This window comes from Microcebus murinus, chromosome 20, assembly GCF_040939455.1.
Source record: "Microcebus murinus isolate Inina chromosome 20, M.murinus_Inina_mat1.0, whole genome shotgun sequence".
Classification (NCBI taxonomy): Eukaryota; Metazoa; Chordata; class Mammalia; order Primates; family Cheirogaleidae; genus Microcebus; species Microcebus murinus.
In genome coordinates this window covers 26580771-26602039 of record NC_134123.1, presented here as the reverse complement: position 1 = coordinate 26602039, position 21269 = coordinate 26580771, and positions in this window count along the sequence as shown.

Below are 21269 nucleotides of genomic sequence, written 5' to 3'. Positions count from 1 at the left end.
GCGTATAAGATCAACATTCATTTACATTTCTAAGTGGATTGTCTGTCATGGTTTAGAAATTTTGAATGACAAGAGCCAAAGCAGATTCTTATCTTAGTGCAAACATTCTTCCTCATGCCATTTAGCATATATTAGGAGCAAAATCTCATATATCCCATTCATTGAGTGATGTCCAGCATGTTTAACATATGAAGTATGTGCTCATCCAAGAGGGACAGATAGTTGCCAATAAGTTAAAAATTGGTCTCATTCTCCCTCATGTTATTTCACAAGTTAACTAACTGCTGGCTAACTTGAACATCAGCAGGCATAACTGCCCAAATTTGTAAAACCTAGATGGGAAAATGAATTTTATTTCTAGACAGACCACCAGTTCCTTCTTTTAACTTGTTCTACACTTTTTTAAAGCCATCATTTATTGTGCTCACTCCAGTAGCTCTATGGTAGCTGGTATTACCATCTTTGATTCCTCAGACAAACAAAATTGATAGCAAGATTTAGATAGGAACTTTTCAGAAAAATAGCAAAAGAAGGCAGAAAGGAGGGAATCGAGACATAATTTATCTCAAGGTATTTCTGGGAAACCTGAAGCTCTAGGTCCCATCCTTTTAGTTAACTACTCTAGGTCCCATGCTTCTAGTTGACAATTCCTTATATTTGCATGTTACCATCCTGCTAAGGAACTGGCTTTGCATTCTCACGCTCTTTCATTGGAGTCAGGCCTGGTGGCAATAATGAGTAAATTCCAGGACTTATCATCTAAGGTAGGTCACTGGCACATTTTTCATCATGGATACCTTAGGGCATCTTCAAATACCTGTATCTTCAGGTACCTAAATCTCCTAACCAATATAGGTTTAGTTTTAATTTTAAAGCCTTAACTTTAGGACTCAGATTGAGCTGTATTCTCACATGAGATGCTCTTTAAAGTCAAGTGATATTTATTTTGTTCCTGGGAAGTTTTGTTGGTTCTAATTCAACTCCAGAACTTGACATTCATCCTTGTTAACATTCAACCTAGTTCATCTCATTGTGAATGCAGACAGACTTGTGAATGGAGAATTAATAGAACAGGTGAATGTATGTTCTTATTTGTAATAAACATTTATTTCTTTTCAATCCTCAGCTGTTCTAAAAATATATCTTCTTTTATATGACACCAAGATAGCTAGATTCATGGTTGGAAAAGAAAATGCAGATTTAGATCTGCATTTTCTTGGAGAAAATGCAGAGAGAAATGGAGAAAGCATAACTGGTATAATTCAGCAGTGGTCCAGTTAAAGAGTGTCGTTCCCCCACCACCAATCATGTATGCTTTAACTTTACTTAAATAAAAAGAAGCCAATTTAATTGTCTATAGAAGCCAGAAATGAAAAAAGAAAATTACCATTTCTTAAAAAAAATTCACACTTTTAAAAATACATGAACTACCAGCTCATTCAGTTTAGACCCCATAAAGTCAATGCCATATGAGTAAGGAGATATGTGTTAGTATAAAACTGAAATAAACTCAACCTAACACAATCTAAAAATAGGTCTCACTAGGAACAAAATGATTTGTTGGTATTTAGCTGCTACCCAGGACAAAAGTCTTCTAAAGAGGAAGATAACATAGAGGCTCATCCACAATGCACAACATACAATTAAAAAGTTCTGTACATGACCAAATGCAAAAAAAATATCTGGTAACAGTTAAAATAGTCAATAGAAACAGATCTAGAGATGATCCAGAGTTGGCAGGTAAGGGCTTCAGAGAACTATATAGTACATGAAATCAAAGAGAAGAAAAGATAAAATGAATGTAAAACAGACTATTTCACTGGAGAAATGTGATCTATAAAAAAAATCAAGTGAGTGTTCTAGAATAAGAAAATATAGTATTTGAAATAAGGAACCCATTGAACAGGTTTAAGTGCAGAATGAACACAATAGAAGACAGATTAGGAACCCTAAGGGAAGTTCAAAGAAAAGGTCAATATATACATGAAGAGCAAACAAACAATAAAACAAGCAAAAAGGAGATTGACAACAGGTCTAATGTATATATAATCAGAAAACAACGAAGAATGGAATGAAGATGAACAGAAACAATATTTGAAGAAATAAGAACCAAGACTTTCTCCAAATATGATGATAGATATTACCTCATAGATCGAGAACCTTAATTAACACCAAGCCAAATAACTACCAAGAATACCACACCCGTCTATATATCACAAACTGCTGAACTTCAAAGATAAAGAGAAAATCTTAACAGTCCAAGAAAAAAGAAATATTACTTTCAGTGTAACAAGAATAAAAATGATGGCTAACAACTAAAAAAGAATGGAAACATTAAACGAAATATTTAAAGTGACAAAATGAAATAAAATTCTATAAACTTTGAATGTAGTTTCAGAAAAATCATCTTTAAAAATAATCTTCAAAAATACATAAAGATACTTTCAGTCACAGAAAATGAGAATTCATCACTAGGAGATCTGCTTGCTATATAAGAAATACTAAAGGAAAACAACCCCTGATGGAAGCAAAGACATACAAGAATGACTAAAGAGCCCTGGAATGAGCCATAAATAGAAAACACTGTGAGGTTTATAACAAATGTTGGAGTAAAATTTATAATGAAAACACCACCACCAAGTAAAAAAAGCCACAAAGGGAAGTGCAATTAAACTTCTTATGGCTTTAAGCATCATTCAGGATAGGATAGAATTAATATGCTATAATAAATATGTTTTATAATTTCAAGGATAATCACCAAAATTAAGAAAAGATTAGAACAAAATAACAAAGGTTATAAAACTAAGCAAGAAAAAAAAAAAGAATACATGATGAAGTCAGAAAATGTGAATGCAGAGGACTAAAGGAACAAAGGATAGATTACCCCCTGTGCTTTCTGCTCTCTTGACATTTTTAGTTGCAGGAGAATTAGACTATTTGATATTGTCCCACAGCTCTTGGATACCTTCCTTCTTATGGCCAAGCTTTTCATTAAGCCTTAGTTATTCCATTCCTCTTGCCAGGGACTGATCTAGGAATGGATATGGAAAAAATTTTGACCTTACAGGGGCATGTGTATATTTGGTGGAGTCTGATGGGTGGTCTGCTAGTGAGTATTTCTTTTGAGGAGGCATTGTAAAAGTGGCTCATCTTCTTTCACTGGGTTTTGTTGGATGTTTATATAACACCTGGAACTACAGCAGCCAATCTATTAAATAGATCCTAACAGAGCAGCAGGAAATAATCTAGCTCCATGATGATGTTTTCAAGACAATAAATTACAAATAACTAAATATTCAAAAGCTAACAGATATAACTTAAAAGCATGCACCATATTCTAATAAGTATCTTAGTTCCTTAAATAGCAAAATGAAAATATATTCTTAGGGCAATAGACACCTATAATACAAAAGTAAATCTACCTAAACAGGGACCATTCCCTTTACTTCAATGTTCCCCACCTGGGTCCATCTCATTCCTCTCTTCAAGGCAACCACTAGGCATTGTTGGATACATATCCTTCTCATTCCTTAACTTTGCATTTAAGTACTAATGTATCTTCCCATATGCATATATAGTTTTTTTCTACCAAATGGAATAATATATATACACCTGTCTTCAAAATGATTTTTTCATTTAATTTTACTGCCTTTAGATGTTCTCAAGTCAACACACATGGTACATATTTATGTACACATACAAGCAATATAGTAAGACATATTCCCAAAAGATGACTTGCTGTATACCTTTTAAAATTTTGACTGATACTTCCAGACTGCTATCTAAATCAGCTTTAAAAAGTACACAGTCACCAAAAGCATACGAGAGAAAGACATTTTATAGTTTCTAGAAGACATTTTTGGGAGCACAAAACAAAACAATTAAGTAGTTTTGCTATAGGTATCGGATTTTACATGTATATACCCTTTGACACAGCAATTCCACCTTGAGAAATTAATCCTACAGAAATAATTACACAGATGGACAAAGATGTATCATGAAGAAGGCAGATACAGCCTTACTTACAATCTTCAGAAATTGGAGACCACTAAATGTCTGGCAAAAGGCAATTGGCTAAGTGAATTATGACACAGAGAGACCATGTGCTTGAGAAGAGATATTTAATATGTCAAATAACCACCGAGCTCAGGAAATAAATGTTCAAAGACCATAAACCCTAAAATCTAACTCTCTTAGTTCTAGCTGCCCCCGGGCAACTCCATAAACACTTACCCCACTGGTAAGGGGTTAAGATCTAGCAAAGGAGGCAATGAAATATATGATTTCAAATTTATGTTCTCAAATGTTTTATTGTAATTTTTTAAAAAGACAAAAAATATGCAAGCTATTTGACTTCAGAACTTGAAAATTCAGTATCACAATAGACAAAGCTTAGGAAGAAAAAATAATTCACATGAAGGCTGAAAGCTATGAAAATTTAAAGTAAAAGCAAAAGCAGAAATATTTGACAGCCTACATGAAATTATAGCAGACACTTCCAGTTCTATTCACTTCTATATCCTTCTCTCATTTAGTAATAGAACTTTGATTTTTTTTTTTTTTTTTTTTGAGATGGAAAGCTATTCAAGCTGCATTCCCAGTTGTCCCTTGTGCCATGTTCTTTCTGGGTCTATGACTGAGTCCTGGAAGATGACATATAAACACAAGTATGGTCTAGAAATTATGAGCAGAGTTAATAAAGGCAGCTGAGTTATTGGTGAGGTGACCCTTTCATCTTTCCCTCTCCCACCAGCAACTGACTAGCAACACAAATTCTAAGACTGGTCCTTCAACAGTCATCTTGGGTGACATGGATCACAAGGACAGAAGGCAAGCTTTGGGAACTGGGGCTGAGTCTGGGTCCCTGACCATGCCAGGGTACTGCCACACCCATCTCAGACTGCACACCTCAGATCGCTCTTAACTAGGGGAGAAATCAACTTTTATCCATGTGACTTTTTTTGTAATATACTACATGTTCAATGCTATGTAATATAAAATACAAGTTTTGTTCTTTGATACGAATAAAATAAAAAAGTAAATCCCCGGAAAAACTAAATATGAGAGAGAGAGAGAAAGAAATATGCAATGATACAATGAGATGCAATCTTCAAATACAGAGAAGCTTAAAGCCTTATAGGAAAACATCTTGCACAAACCAATGATAATGTTTGGAAAATCTTGGAGAAATGGGTAACTTGTTATCAAAATGTAAAATATCCCTTTCTACCCAAAACGAGAGAAAATCTGAACAGACCAATAACCATAGCCAGATGTGGTGGTAGGCTCAGATGGTTTTACTGCTGAGTTTAATTTAAATTCAAACATCATGTAATTCTTATGCTATTTAAATAATTCCAGTCCACAGAGAAAGATGAAAGATCCCTAATTCATTGTATAAAGAAAGTGTCGTGAAGATAGCACACAAGAGAAAATTAGATGAATTCCAATTACAAATATAGAAGCAAATATTTCAAATAAACTATGAGATGTCTGAATTCAGAAATCCATTTATAAGATTCTATGATATGAACAAATGAGATCCATTCCAGTAACATAAGGACTGCAGAAATAGGAACTTTTATCAAAATGTTGTACAATATCAATAAACTAAAGGATATCAATAGATATGGAAAAGCTATTCAATAAAATGTAGAGCTACTGGGAATAACTAAAAACAGAGCAGGAATAGAAGGAAGCTAAAACAAATGCTACTTACTAAAAATAGCAAACAGTATTTTTAAAGGGTAAAATATTAAGGCTGTTCACGTTAAAACCTGAGATCAGATGCCATCATTAATTACCCTATTTTGATATTTTTCTTTTTGAGCAGGAAATATCATATAAGCAAAAAGTGAAATACTTACAATAAATATTGCAATAAAGAGACATGTTGATGACATGATTGTAAAGTTAAAAACTCTACTGTAAACTATGAAAATTAAGAGGATAATTTGATAAAGTAGTCAACAAAAGATATAAAACTGCTTTTCTTTATATTTACAATACTAAAAATGGAAATTGGCAAATAAATCCCTTTGAGAATAGCAACAGAGACATAAATTCCCGGGAATTAATATAACTAGAAAGTCTATGCAGAGAAAACCATAAAATCTTACTAGAAGGACTTAAAAGAATGTCAGAACAAAAAAGATGACACATCGAGATCTTAGATGGAAGAATTTAATCTAGCAAAAATATTAATTCATGTCAAACTGAGAATATAAACCATCGGTTTCCTCAGAATCCTAATAGATTTTTTAAAAATTGGGCCTGTCCAAGACCAATTAACAAAGATATATAGCTCTAGTTAAACAAGGTAAATTAAATCCTAAGTGAAAAATTATAGTTTTCTCTCAGTCATTGTTATTATATGAATTAATTTTCTTAAAGTACCAAGGAAAGGGACATTTCCCTTCACGAGGGGAAACTGATGACAGTTTGATAACAAACGAATCTGTGGCAGCCCCATCTAACTGGATTCCTCTATCAGATAAGAAGGTGCAATTTGGCCAAGAAGGAACCTTTGGTTTACTAACACATCAGCATGTATTGAGATCCTGAGTGTCTCTGTCCTCAGGGACACCATGTTCTAGCAGGGGGAACAGAAGGTATGCAAATATTTTAAGTGTGTGAGACAAACCACTAATAGGAAAACAAGTGACAGAATTAGCATAGAGGAGGGGGTATTTGAGGGTCCATGATGGTTGATGAGTAAGATTTTTCTTGAGGACCATCCAAGAGTTTTCCATTAGTAAAACAGAAAGGCAGAGTTCATTGGAAGAGTGAAAGGGAAGGAGGTAGCAGGAAGCAGCATGGTTTGGGGCAGGTGCTTCGAGTCAGCAGGTCGGGCCTGAGCCTAAGAGGAGAGGCAGAGAATGGTGAAGACAAGGCAAGGCAGGCGGATAGGGGCCAGGGGCAGAAAAAGACAAAAACGCTCATTTTACCAATTTAGTCCAGATTTTGGTGTAATGAAACAGAACCGAGGACATGACCTGAATTTTTCTGTCGTAAAATAAAACTTGACGTGTAGAATCAAGAACCTGAAAGGAGCCCTATAGCATACAAGGGGACTGGGCATTTAAGTGCCAAGAAGTCAATTAAGTAACTTGTCTGAGGTGTTAGCTCTGGAATAGTTAATAGGGGGCAGAGGAGAAATTAGAATTTAAGGCAGTCTGACCCAAGAGATTGCCCTCTTTATATGGCTGTTTTTATAATTCTTCACCCAGCTCATTTTCATTTATTCATCAAAACTCAGCCTAAGTATTCCTCTAGAAGCTTCCCAGACCCCTTAGCCTGATTCAGACAACTCCTGCTTCCCACATCCTACTTTTCAACTTTTTGGGTTTTTTTGGTTGCCACACTGAACTATCCTACCATATATATTCTACACTACCTTTCCCTTCCCCCCTTCCTTACCCAATCCTGTCCTATGCCTTACTATAGGCACTGTGCTGTACACAATTGTAACAATTGACTTGTTGATTTACTCTCTGTATCCCCTAGTAGATTGTAAATTCCTTGATGGATGGAGTCCTGTACTTCTAGACCTTATATTTCAGCCCCAAGAATAATGTTTGGAACATAGTAGCAGGTGGTCAGAAAGTATTTTGATCTACTGACAGATTGATTGACTGACAATGAATGGACAGTGGGAGGCTGTGTCCTTCATCGGCTGATGCATGAATTGGCGTGGGGAAGGAATTATAGATTTGGGTGGCAGTGAGAAAAACTATTTTAATATAATCAAAGGTGTTCCTAAGATTGAATTTATTTTTATTGTTTTCTTCTTCTTGATTTTATTTTATATCTGTATAAAAACCATATAGTGTTTTAACAAGTGATTTATAGAAAAATATTATATTGAATTTTTTTTCATTTTTAAAAGATTTTATTGAGATATAATTCACATACCATAAAGTCACCCTTTTAAACATACAATTCAGTTAGTTTTAGTATATTTAACAAAGTGGTACAATCATCACTGCTGTCTAATTCCAGAACATTTCATCACCCCCAAAAGAAGCTCTGTGCCTATTATCAGTCATTTCCTATTTTCTCCTGCCCCCAGCCCCTGGCAACCACCAATCTATTTTATGACTCTATGGATTTGCCTATTCTGGACATTTCATATAAATGGAATCATACAGTGCCTGGTCTTTTGTGATGGCTTCTTTCACTTAGTATCAGGTTATTTTATTTTCTTTTTATTTTTAAATTTCAGAATATTATGGGGCTGTAAATGTTTCGGTTACATGGATTGCTTTTGTACTGATTGAGTCAAAGTGCCCATTGGCCAGATAGTGTACACTGTACCCATTAGGTATGCTTTCATCCATCCCCTCCTCCCCTCTCCCACCTGCATGATTTCTGTTGAGTTTTATGTCCATCTGTGCATATGAGTGCTGATCAGTTAGTTTCAATTTAATAGTGAGTACATGCGGTGTTTGTTTTTCCATCCTTGGGATATTTCATTTAGAGGTGGAGAGTGGTGGGGCAGAGAGATGGAATACTAGTTAGTGCTAATTGCTTATGTGTCAAGTGCTAAGGAGAAAATCGAGTGAGATGTTGTATTAGAGATGGTCTTCGAGGAGGCTACTAAGCTTAGATTTCAGTGGTCAAAGAAGGTGTCTCTGAAGATATGACATTTTAGCAAGACCTTGAATGGTAAGACCTGTCTTGTCATGAAATGAAGGAGGAGTGTCAATGCCAAACTATGAGGTACCCCCTGTCCATGGGGCATGAGATCCAACAGGGAGGAGGGGTCAGATTTTGAAGACGTCGAGGACACCTGTTTCAGGGGATGTTTGGAAAACACCAGCTGGAGTCAGAGAAAGGAGCTAACTGAGCTTTATCAGATAGGAGCATCTTTCTCTGTTTCCAGCCATTTTTTCTGATTCTGATGCACTCATTGATAGTGAACCAGGCCAGGAAATCACAATGACACTTTATAAACCTCAGATTTATCCAAACTGTGGGAGAGGAACAAGCTCTTCTACCAGGGCCTGCTGGTTTGGGGTATGTTGGAAACACGCTTTGACTGCAAGGGGAAAACACAATTCCTGCAGCCAGAGTCCACCAGGGACAAACCTTTAATCCAACAAAGCAGGTTTATGGATTTACTGCAGTAAGTGAGGGTTTGCCAGGGAAACCATGAGTGCCTCTTGGCAAGATGGGACAGGGAGAGGTTGTTTTTTTTTTTTTTTTTTTTTTTTTTACGAGGCTTGGGCTGTGCTAAATGATTCTTAGAGGAAGCAGCATCAATTTTGAATAGTTTGCTGTCATGAAGCACAAGCTTTGTTGGAGGGGTGGAAGTTGCAAACCTGAGCTGGGGACATCTTGTGCACAAAACCAGTAGTCCTCAAAGAAGAGGGTCATTATGATATGCGGTAACTGCAGCGTGACCTTTGGAAAAATATTCTTCACTGTTAACTTTGCAGCTGGCTTTATCTGTATCTGTTATCACAGTCTGGTTAATGGCAGGCCTGATATTTAATACCTCAGAGAAAAAGTGTAAAACGTCCCTGACATTTTTAGGAAATCAGGCCTGTAATCAATAGTGTTTTTTAGCCCCATTGTGCTTGAAGTACAGAATAAACCAGGAGAATAGCTGCAGGCTGGCTTATGTTAGACTATTTTCCATCCAAGTCAGCCCGGCCCTAGTTAGGACTACAGCCTGGATTGGAATGGCTTATTTTGCTAAACTGAACTGAATCTAAATACTGATTATTATTTTTTTAATTGAACCAAACAAAAAAAGACAATTTCCAAAAGTATTACACAAGGCAAAACAATCTAACAAACCAGTTCCAGTGAAAATTTAACCAACCTACTTTTTAGAACCAGAACATCCAAATGCTCTCTGCTTGATTGTTAAAGACCTTTAGCATGGATTTTGCAGAAAAGCTTTGTAGTTAGAAATGTCTGGGAGTGATTTACAGAAAGTGTAGCAGCATACGTCTGGAGCTGAAGTGGCATGGTTGGTACCTCCCGTCCTCATGCCTCTGTCCATACACATTACAGACAAATATTATCATATGTCCGCCAGGTGCTGGGGAATGACATTGCCTGTGTTCCTCATTTTACAGAATTACAAACCAAGGCTCAGAAAATGTGAAGAAATTGACTAAGAAATACATTTGTAATTGACTAAGCTGGGATTTCAAGTCATGCCTGTCTGAACACAGAAACCCTTTGTTGGAAAGAAATCAAGACTTTGAACAATTCTAGGCAACCATTAAAGGTGTCTTCTTAGGTCTTTCCCCCTCAAACAATCCCCTTTAAAGTTTTTTTCTTTCTCACCTCTGCACCTCTACCTGAAGGCCCATTGTCCTTTTGTCATCCATATTCACTTAGAAGTCCAACACAGATTTGTATGAAGGAAGGGCATTCTTCCTTTTGTTCCAAGAAAGAGGCACCCTGGGCTTTCTCTGGGTTCAAAGGGAAAATTAGGCTTCAATGGGGAACTGGAAATTGACTGAGCTGATATATGGTTTTCAGTGGAGTAGCCTCTATATTTTCTTGGCTCTGGGCTTCTTTTCTTCTATTTATAAATGAGGGTTAGTGGAACTCACCTCCCAGTAAGAGCTGCTACCCTCGAGATTGATAAAAACTCAGTGGAGGTGGCACAGATATTTCAAAGAGCAGCATCATTGAGCAACCCTGCAGTTTTCAATTAGGTTACTGGGAATGTGGATATCAATGCAGAAAAAAAAAAATAAAAAATCTTTGTCCACTCAAGAGTTGAGGTGGCTGGCCTGGGAGACAAACTGGGCTATCAGGTTGTTGTTATTGGAAGAAATGCCACTTGTTATTTTCCTCTCCTAATAAGAGATTTGAGCACGTAGATGAAATGAGAAATGGACTCAAAGCACTGCTTTTGGAGGCCTCCAGCCAGAAAAGAACAATCTTGCATTTGCATCCAAGCTGGAGAAAACAGTAAGACAGTAATATATGGCAGGAAGGTTTCTTCTTGTGCCTTTCTGTTTTGACTCTGAGGTAAAACCTAATGAAGGGATAAAATACAGGGGAGTGACTAAATATTTGCCTGATATTTTTCTTTGGGGTGTTCTCCCTTCCTTCCTCTTACCCTTTAAGTGGCTGCTCAGACAGAGGGAGGACTTAATGACCTATGGCAAGAGATATCTGCTTTCTCATGCAATTCTCCAGTTTGATCAAGTTATAGCAAACCTGAGAATTGAATAGTATTTTTCTCTAACTAATCTGGAATGGAGACTGCTTGTAACAGCTTTGAAGGGAAGTTGATATTCCCTGGACAGGGATGATATATGGGCAGTATAAGATTATTTTTTTTAATTTTCTTAAATAATGGACCAGATAATATGCAGGGCACATATGAAGAGAATCTTAACGGTATACATTCTTGTGTTTCTGAGGGTGTTCAGTATTCCTGCATTTAAACTAATTAATAGATATATCCGGTTGTTATGTCACGTTCTTTGCTGGAAATAAATAATTAACCAAAATATCCCCAAGTTCTGTAAAAAAAAAAAAAAAAAGTGACTACTTACCGTTCTCAATATCTTGGGGAGATTTTAATTTTTAGTAGAAGATTGTTTGCTTAGCTTGCATATAATTGGGAAGTAGTTGTATTTGTGAAATCTAGACCAGGCATCCTCAAACTATGGCCTGCGGGCCACATGTGGATGTTTTTGCCCATTTGTTTTCTCACTTAAAAATAAGATATGTGCAGTGTGCACAGGAATTTGTTCATAGTTTTTTTAACTATAGTCCAGCCCTCCAACTGTCTAAGGGACAGTGAACTGGCCCCTTGTTTAAAAAGTTTGAGGACCTCTGATCTAGACACTTAAAATTTTAGCTCCTACATAAAGCACCAAACTTAAAATGTAAAACGACACATATATACTTTAGTTTCAAACTAAAAGCAAAAACCTCTTGGTTCACCTTTATATGATGACTGCACTCTTATAAAGTTCCTGTAATTTCATTTCTTAATCACTGCTTTTGTCTGATTCTCTCCTCATGCTTTCATCATTAAGGTGTTGTTTTGTAGACACTAGTTAATGCCACACACACTATATAAACTTAAATTCATCAAGAATTTAGGGTGAATTTCAGAAGATAGTCACTTCTTTGGTCTTATAATACACTGAAATAGAAAGCACTTCTCTGGACACACTTTCAACTCTATTTTAATACAACTTTGCTACCAAAACATCATAGTTTTTAGTGTGCAAGTCTTTCACTTCCTTGGGTTAAGTTTATTCCTAATATTTTGGTGGATTTTTTTTTTATGCTATCGTAAATGGGATTGTTTTACTTTCTTTCTTGGATAGTTCATTGTTAGTGCATAGAAACAACTGATCTTTGCATGTTGATTCTATATTCTATATTATTGATCTGTGTCCAAGACTAGTGTCTTCATCCATTTGGGCTGCTGTAACAAAATATCATAGACTGGGTGGCTTTTAAATGAGAGCAATGTATTTTGCATGGTTCTGGAGGCTGGGAAGTCCAAGATTGCAGATTTGGTGTCTAGTGAGGGCCTAATTCCCGCTTCATAGATGGTGCCTTCTAGCTGTGTCCTCACATGGTAGAAGAGGAGAATGCTGGTCTTTTCGGCCCCTTATAAGGGCACTAATCCATTTACGAAGCCCACGCTTTCATGACCTGATCACCTCTCAGCGGCATTACCTGCTAACACCATCACATTGGGGATTAGGTTCCAGCATATGAATTTTGAGGAGACACAGTCAGTCAGTCTATAGCACCTAGAGAAATAGCTCTCAGTGTAGTTTCCCAGATTAGCATCAGGAACACCAGGAATTCTAATTGCAGTCAGAAATGCAAATTCTTGGCCACATGCCAGACGCTCTGAATCCAAAACCCTGCAGAAAGGGTCCAGTGATCTGTGTTTTCACAGGTTTTCCAGGCGATTCTGATGTACTCTCCAAAGTTAAAGAATAACTTTCTATGGCACTCACAGCCTTTGTTCTCTTCTTTCCTCCGTAGCCTCCCTAGTCACGAGTTTGTTTTACTAAAGCACAGCTGCTGCCTGGCCTAGAGCAATCAATTATAAGGCACATCCCGATTTCAGAGCTGTTAAGATGTAAAAAGCCTATGTCTTCAAGTCACTGAAATATGGTGAAACACAGAGTAAGCCTGCATTGCTAGAGATTTCTGAAGAAATCCTGAAGGTAAAATGAGGTGATATAACATGCCGATTTTGCCCCAGAGGTCTTTTGGATTCCTGTTTCCACCTATTTTATTGGTGGCTCTCATGGCACAGGTGGATGAAGTGGGTGGAGTGACCTAAAGTTGCCCAGGACCCTGGCCCCTCCTCTAGCCTAGGACAGGTGTTCACTCTCCCAGATGTGGCAACAGGACTTATCACAGTATGTCCCCAGCTCCCTTCTGCCCTGTCTCCTCTGAGCAATCAAGGAATTTTACATGGAGGCCTAAATTCATTATCTTGAAGCTTAATAAAATTAGATTTTAGATGTTCTCACCACAAAATGTAACTATGTGAGGTGATGGATAAGTTGATTAGCTTGACTGCTGTGATCATTTCATAATGTATACCAATATTAAATCATCAAGCTGTACACCTTAAATATATACAATTGCTATAATGGTTGTCAATTATACTTCAATAAGGCTGGAAAAAAATATCTGAAGACAGTCTACAAAGCTGTTGATAGCCACTGTTTCTGGAGCTGCAAAAGACGGGTAGATTTCATTCTTAATACTACCTTAATACTACTAAGACAAGGATGATCTTTGATTTTTTTTTAACTGAACAAATTAAAGATGAAATAGATTTTTCAGAATGAATCCACTGAGTTAGGAAGCTATTCATATCTTAAATGAAAAGCGTTTTAAAAAATCAGTATATACCATATTTAATTTTGTTAATTACACACACACACACACACACACACACACACACATATAAGGGAGGAAGTTTGCAAGGATAAAGAGCAATGCTTCAACAATGGCTGTTGCTAAATAAGGCGGTTACACATAAAGAAATAGCACCCTGTTAAAAGGGTTTGCTCAGGTAAGCTCTGCTTACTACCTCAGTGATTAAGAAGCAAAAACTAAACATTACTGATAATCAGAAGTAAAGAAGATGGAAAAATCCTAATTTAGACTTCTCCCTCTCTTTCTTTCTCATTTTATAATATAGGTGGTGACTTAATTATTTAACAAAAACACTACCAGCAAAGGACTTTCCTGTGCTTAGAGTTTGTAAGTGATCACAGTGGCACCCCCTAGTGGAGGGTGTGTGATAAGCACAGCAGGGATTAGTTTTTTTTAAGAATGGGGTTATCACTGTATTAGCAAGGTCAACAGAAAAGAAAAACGCATTCGAAAACAAATAAAACATAGACAAAAACAAACAAAAATATTCTTTCCATGAAATAGAAAAGTGTTCTTAAGAAAAACAACTAAAGCAAAATAAGCTTCATTAGAGATTTCTTTCCCTTTATAATTTACACCCATTTGGGTACCATGAAAAGAATCCATTTCACAGTGACAAGAGCCAAATACTTTCAGAATATTCAATACAAAGGAGATAAATATTTCTTACATTTTTTTAAATGATGATCTATAATGCCAAACTGATCAATAGAAACTTAAGAAATATATTAGTTAATGAAGCTTAAAACATGAAATAAATGTAGAGTCAGCAATCCATTCACACACAAAGCCTATCTTTAAAAACAATAAATACCTTTGCATACAGTAAACTGTCATATCATTTGTAGATTTTGATTCAGTGTTGCAGTAGGTAATTATCCTAAAATCCTTAGAGTAATTTGTCAGTAAGGCAGAAAAAGCGCTTACACTTACTTATAAGGCTGAGGACTGGTACTGGTCCATGGCCTGTTAGGAACAAGACCACAGAGCTCCACCTCCCCCCAAATTCTGCCTCCTCCTCCCCATGCTCCATCTGCAGAAAACTGTTTTCCATGAACTTAGGAATGGTGGACTGCACAGCAAGACGTGAGCGGCAGGAGAGCAAGCAAAGTTTCACCTGTATTTACAGCCGCTCCCCATAGCTTGCATCACCGCCTGAGCTCTACTTTCCTCCTCCATCTGTGAAAAAACTGCCTCCCATGAAACCAGTTCCTGGTGCCAAAAAGGTTGGGAACTGTTGTTTTTAAGGACCCACTTGTGTGGGCACAGTAGCTCATGCCTGTAATCTCAGTACTTGGGGAGGCTGAGGTGGCGGGTGGGGTGGGGTGGGGTGCTGCTTGAGGCCAGGAGTTCGAGACCAGCCTGGGCAATATAGTGAGACACTGTCCCTATAAAATTTCAAGAAAATTATCTGGGCATAGTGGCTTGTGCCTATAGTTCGAGCTACTCAGGAGGCTGAGGCAGGAGGATCTCTGGAACACAGGAATTTGAGGTTGCAGTGAGCTATGATCAGACCACTGCATTCCAGCCTCGGTGACAGAGTGAGACCTCATCTCTAAAAAAACAAATAACAATAAATAAATAAATAAATGGGACACTCACATAGTGTGGTCAATTGATTCTAGGTGTTTCTAAAAATATCCTACTGGTTCCCAAATCTAGATGACCTCTGATCTTACTTGGCCCTGGAGCAGTTCCTCACTGATGCTAGTGGTACTAGGCTCTCTTTGTCTTGTTAGTGAACCGAAGACTCCAGAATGCAATGAACCTGCCTTTGAAGGTTTACCTGGACCCTGGGGTGAATGCTCCATGACATGATGGGAAATTGCAGCAGATCTCACAACTCTCTTCCCTTTGGCCTGGACCAGGAAAACCCTAGTGGGATAATCCCAAGCAATGCCGATCACAGCCTTTTCCAGGAGGAACTGCCTTTGCAAGCAGTGACCATGGCAGAGCCTTCGAGTTTTCCCTGTCCCCTCACTCTGGCCTGGGTATTGGGGTGTGGAACCCCCAGGATCACCCTGCTGACTTTAAGGCAAGCAGGTATTTACAGCAGTAAATTCCTCATCTTAAAAGTTATAGGACAGGTTATTTTACAGCAATGTTCAGAGCAGCACTATTCACAATAGCTGAAAGATAAAAACAACTCCAACATTCATCGATGTTGCATGGATAAACAAAATGTATTGATAGCATCTACATACAATGGAATATTATTCAGCCTTAAAAGGAAATGAAGTTCTGACATGTGCTACCACACAGGTAAAACTTGATGATGTAGTGCTTCATGCCAAGTGAAATAAGCCAGATACAAAAGAACAAATATGATATGATTTTACTTGTTTGAGGTACCTAGAGTAGACACACTCGTTGAAACAGAAAACAGAATGGTGGTTGCCAAGGGGTGAGAGGAGGGAGAAATGGGGAGTTATTGTTTAATAGGTTTGGAGTTTCTATTTGAGAAGATAAACACATTCTTGAGATGGATGGTGATGATGTTTACACAATAATATGAATGTACTTATGACACAGAGATGTATACTTATAAATGATTAAAATGGTGAGTTGTATGCTGTGTTGAACACAATCAAATACTAAAATGAGAAGGCAATACTTTACCCCACAGTAATCAATTATACCACAACCCCTAAATCCCCACAAAAACAAAAAGGTAATCACAAAGAGACACTTGGTTATATTAGTATTATGGACAAATGATCGAATATTCTACAAGTGTCATTAGGGACAAAAAGTGGCCAAATGATTTTGAGGGATTTGGAAATAATGTCTGGATGTGGCGCTGACAAAAACAAGGAAATATTTGTAGGGATGGAGCAAGAATACACAGATGCTGTAAATACTAAAATACGCCACTGTGTATCTGGGATACTTTTCCTTCCTCGCCAACATGAGCTTGTCATGTACCCATTAGCTACCCGAGGTCTGCACCAGGTCCACCCTCACTGAGAAGCATCTGGTGGAGAACACACTAAGTGCTTCCCCGGACCCATTCACAATCCAGGAAAGAACAGGAAACTAACAAATGTCTTTGCGAAATAAATAAAATAAATGAGCGTGAAGTCTAACTTTACGGTTTCATCCCGGACAGTCCGCATTTTTCTCTTACATTTTCACGGCATCAGATGTGTATAATGGAAAGAACATGGACTTTGGGAACATACTGTTGACTCTCTTGGTGTTGTAACCTTGAACCACTCAGTATTAGTGTCCTCATTTGTAAACTGGGGAAAATGACACACTGCAGAGTTTCTTTGAATAAACAAGATAAAGTGCCACACAGAAGAGACTGACACACAGCAAATGTTTAGTACATTCTACCTTGTCTTCTCCCTTCCCCTCTTCACAGTTAAGCTAACAGAGGTGCAGGGATGAGTCTGGAAGCCACTCTGTGGAGGGTTAGGTAAGAAAATGAGTAATGATGAATGTCAGCTGTCGAGAATGCAATCCCAGCTCAGCGATCTGCCAGCTGTGTAACCTCAGGCATGTTTACTTAATCTCTCACTTTTTTTTTTTTTTTTTTTGCAGGATTACAATGCAGCACAGGAAATTATAAATGCAATTCACATTTTTTGGTCAAAACAGTATGAAATAGAATTTACCAGAATTGATGTTTGTAAAGGCACACTTCCGTAGTAGTACTGCAAACAGAAGGTACATCTGTGCGTGAACTCGTTTGTTTTATGAACACCAACCATCAAACTAGAAAAAACCTACAATTCAATCAACCTGATAGAGGAAAATAGAAATTACCATTCTGTTCTTTCTAGGGAAAGCAGAAACAAAACCATTGTCATATGTGAAAGCAATCAAAGAGTATACTGGTTTACCAAAAAAAAAAAAAAAAGGATAAAAATATTTTCTGGGGTGTGTTAGGTATCTAATTAACAAAAATGTTATGTGTCCAAATGTTGTGATAATGGTGGTATATTTAAGCTTTTTATAAATACTTCTTGTAATTTCTCATTCTAAGTAAACACACTCATTTGTACGTAATTCTGTATTTGTCATTTTATATTCTTTCTTTTAAATTGGGCACCACAACTGGAATTGCCTTTTATAAGATTCTTGTCCAAGTGAATTAAAGACAAGGAGCAGTCTGGAGAGGGGGACAGTTCAAGGATACGAGAGGCAAGAATTCTACCTATAGAATCATGTCATCTTTGTGAAACTATCCCCCAAACCTTGAGTGATGAAAATAAATACAAGAAAAAAATAATACCCATAGCTGGTTTTTGAATATATATTATGATTTTCACATTTTGAGTTTTTTTTTTTTATGTCAGGGAATAGTGGCGACTTTGCATGCATGATCTCAATAATTGCAACTTTATGGGATACACACTGTTATTATCTCAATTGAATCAGTGAGGAAACTGAGGTTTGGGAAGCTAAAATCCTTCCTCATAGTCTTTAGGCTAGAATCCATGTTATCAGGTGTCTGAAAAACATGACATGAACAGAGATTTTAAAAATTCAAAAGACTAGTGGGATTGGTATTTGAAGGCAAACGTGGGCACATTGCAGGGTGAGTTACTTTATGCTACTTTCTAGTTATACTTCTGTCTTGGGTTGGTGGGTAAAGAGACTTGGGAGCCTCTGCTGAGAATTTGTAAGCCTAAATTTTTCAAGTTGCTAAATAGGGAATGGGGCAATTACATTAGCTTCCATTTATCACAAATAAAGAGGGCTAGGTGGGGGAAGGGGCCAAGATATTTTTTAATTGTTTATAATTTTAATATTAAAAGATGCTTTCTAAATCTATCATGTTTTTGCCAAGTTAGATCTATTTCATTTTTTTTAATGCTCTAAACTTGAGAGTTCAACTCCTTTGACTTTGCCTATTTAATTAAAATGATTTACAAATTTAAAAAAAACAAGTGAATTAATCATGCCAACTGCAACAATATTAGCATTTTGTGACCCAGATTGAGGGCAGTATATGCAAATGATTCAAAATAAAAAAGGAAGGGGCTCACTTTTTCTTTCTTCAGTGAAAAATGATGTCACAAGTCAGGTACTTTATTTTCCAGATTAATTTTTGGATTACTTATCCATTGAATAATTTATATAAATAGAAACACATTTTATAACTTACAGTAAGTAGGCACTTTTGTATAAGCTAAATGGCTTATATCAAAACTAAAAAGCATGTATATGCTTTTAAAAGCATGTATATGCAAAAGGATTTGATTGTATAAATAGTTTGGTAAAGAGTTCAAGAGTATGACTTAACAGAATAACATTGTACTCAAATTTTCTGATAATTGTAAAGTTTTAAAAATGGCATATAATAGTCTTAAACTCTTTCTAGCTTTTTTCCAGAACTTTTCATTATAGGAAATTTCAAAAATCACAAAACTAGGGAAATTGTATTAAAAAAATCTCCATGTAATCATCATCTGTATTCAGCATAAATCAGTATCTTATCCATCTTTTTTAATCTATCCCCCATGTTCTTTTGCTGGAGTATTATAAAGCAAGTTCCATATACAGTACAATGTCATTTCACTCATCAAAAGTGGATTTGTTAACAACGAAGAAAAGTATAATACAACCTGGTTGACGAGACATAACCAGGAACTATGGATCATACAACCAACATATGATGGGTATTGGCTTACACTCAATTTCCTAAAGCCTGAGGCTTTTGTTTTCATTGCAAATGACAGAATGAAAAACAATTACTTTGGGATGGAATATTTGAAGAAGATGAATGGAGAAATGTACGTGCATGTGGGGTGATGGTACACCATCCCTGGACGAATGAGAGGAATTTAGAGAAGATAATCCATGGACATACCAGGGATTTTGAAGAAGTAATAGCATGGTAAAATGGAACCTAGGAAATAATAATATATGTTTCATGAAACAGAGCCTAGATGTGATGATGGGCAAACTTGTGTAGGTTTTCTTGGAATATGTCAGGCATGAGTTATGGAACATTAAATTAGAGTGGCAATTGTCAGAAGAAAGGGGTAAAATCTTCAGATGTTAGTAAATACATATTTTTTCAGACTAGAAAAGTAAAACATTTGATCAATTCTAATAATAATTTTGAAAATATAGAAAATATAAAAAAGAAAAGCCAGATATGTTTTCATTGATCAGAGAAGATGATTATTAACAATGTTTTTCTTCTAGTTTTTTTTTATGTGCATGTATATTATATAATATTGAGGTCAGGTTTATAGAGTTTTTCAACTTGCCTTTTCACCTTATGTTATGCTAAAAAAATTTCAAAATGTGATTTTTCAAAGGTGTATTATGGTCTTTTAAAAAATAAATCTATTCTAAGTTTAAAAACATGTATTATACTAGACATTCTGATTATTTCTATTTTTGCCATAATAAATAAGAAACAGTGAGACTTACTCGTTCAAAGATATAAATAAATCTCTGGCCCATCATTAGCTAACCAAAAATCTAACTGAACAGTGACTTCAGTGACCACACATGACAAAGAATACATACTATATAGAATTATTCAGGAAAGTAAACAAGCAAGTAGTAACATCAACTAACCCTGAGAAAAAAGGAGATCTGATTTCCAGAATTGACCCATATCATATAAAATGTCTTGTTTTCAAAAAAAATTTATGGGATATATAAAAAACCCAGAAAACTATCACCCCTATAAAAAGAAAAAAAAAAAAAAAAACAAACCCAAAACAAAAACAATGTTCCTGAGGAAGCCCAGATGTTGAATACACTAAACAAAGATTTTAAGTCATGTTCCTAAAACTAAACATAACTAAATAACTAATGGGAAATATGAGAATGATGTCACACCAAATAGAGTATATGTAGAGAAATCATAAAACTGAATCACATAGAAATTGTAAAGTTGAAAAGTATAGTTACCGAAATGAAAACTTTACTAGATTTGCTCAATAGCTAATATGAGCAGCCAGAAGACTCAGCGAACATAGAAACTTGTTTGTTGAGATTATCTGGTCCAGGAAACAAAAGGAAAGTAGAAGAATCAATATTAAAAACAGAGACTGAAAGACTGTGGGGCAGCATCCATACTTCCAAAATATGCATAATTGGAATCCAAGAAAGAGAGAAGCAGGAAAGAGAATATTTGAAGAAATCATGATGAGAAATTCCCTAAGTTTGACGAAACATATCAATTTGCAAATCCAAGAAGCTTAATAAACTCCAAATAATATCTTTTGAGAGACCCATCATAGTCAAACTGTGAAAAGCCAAAGAAACAGGATCATGAAAGCAAAAGAAACCTAGGCATTTTCTTTTACTTGCAGACAGAAAAAATGTACATACTGGGAATGCTCAAAAATTTCAGTCTTTACCACAAATAATGAAATATTAATGTCAATGCA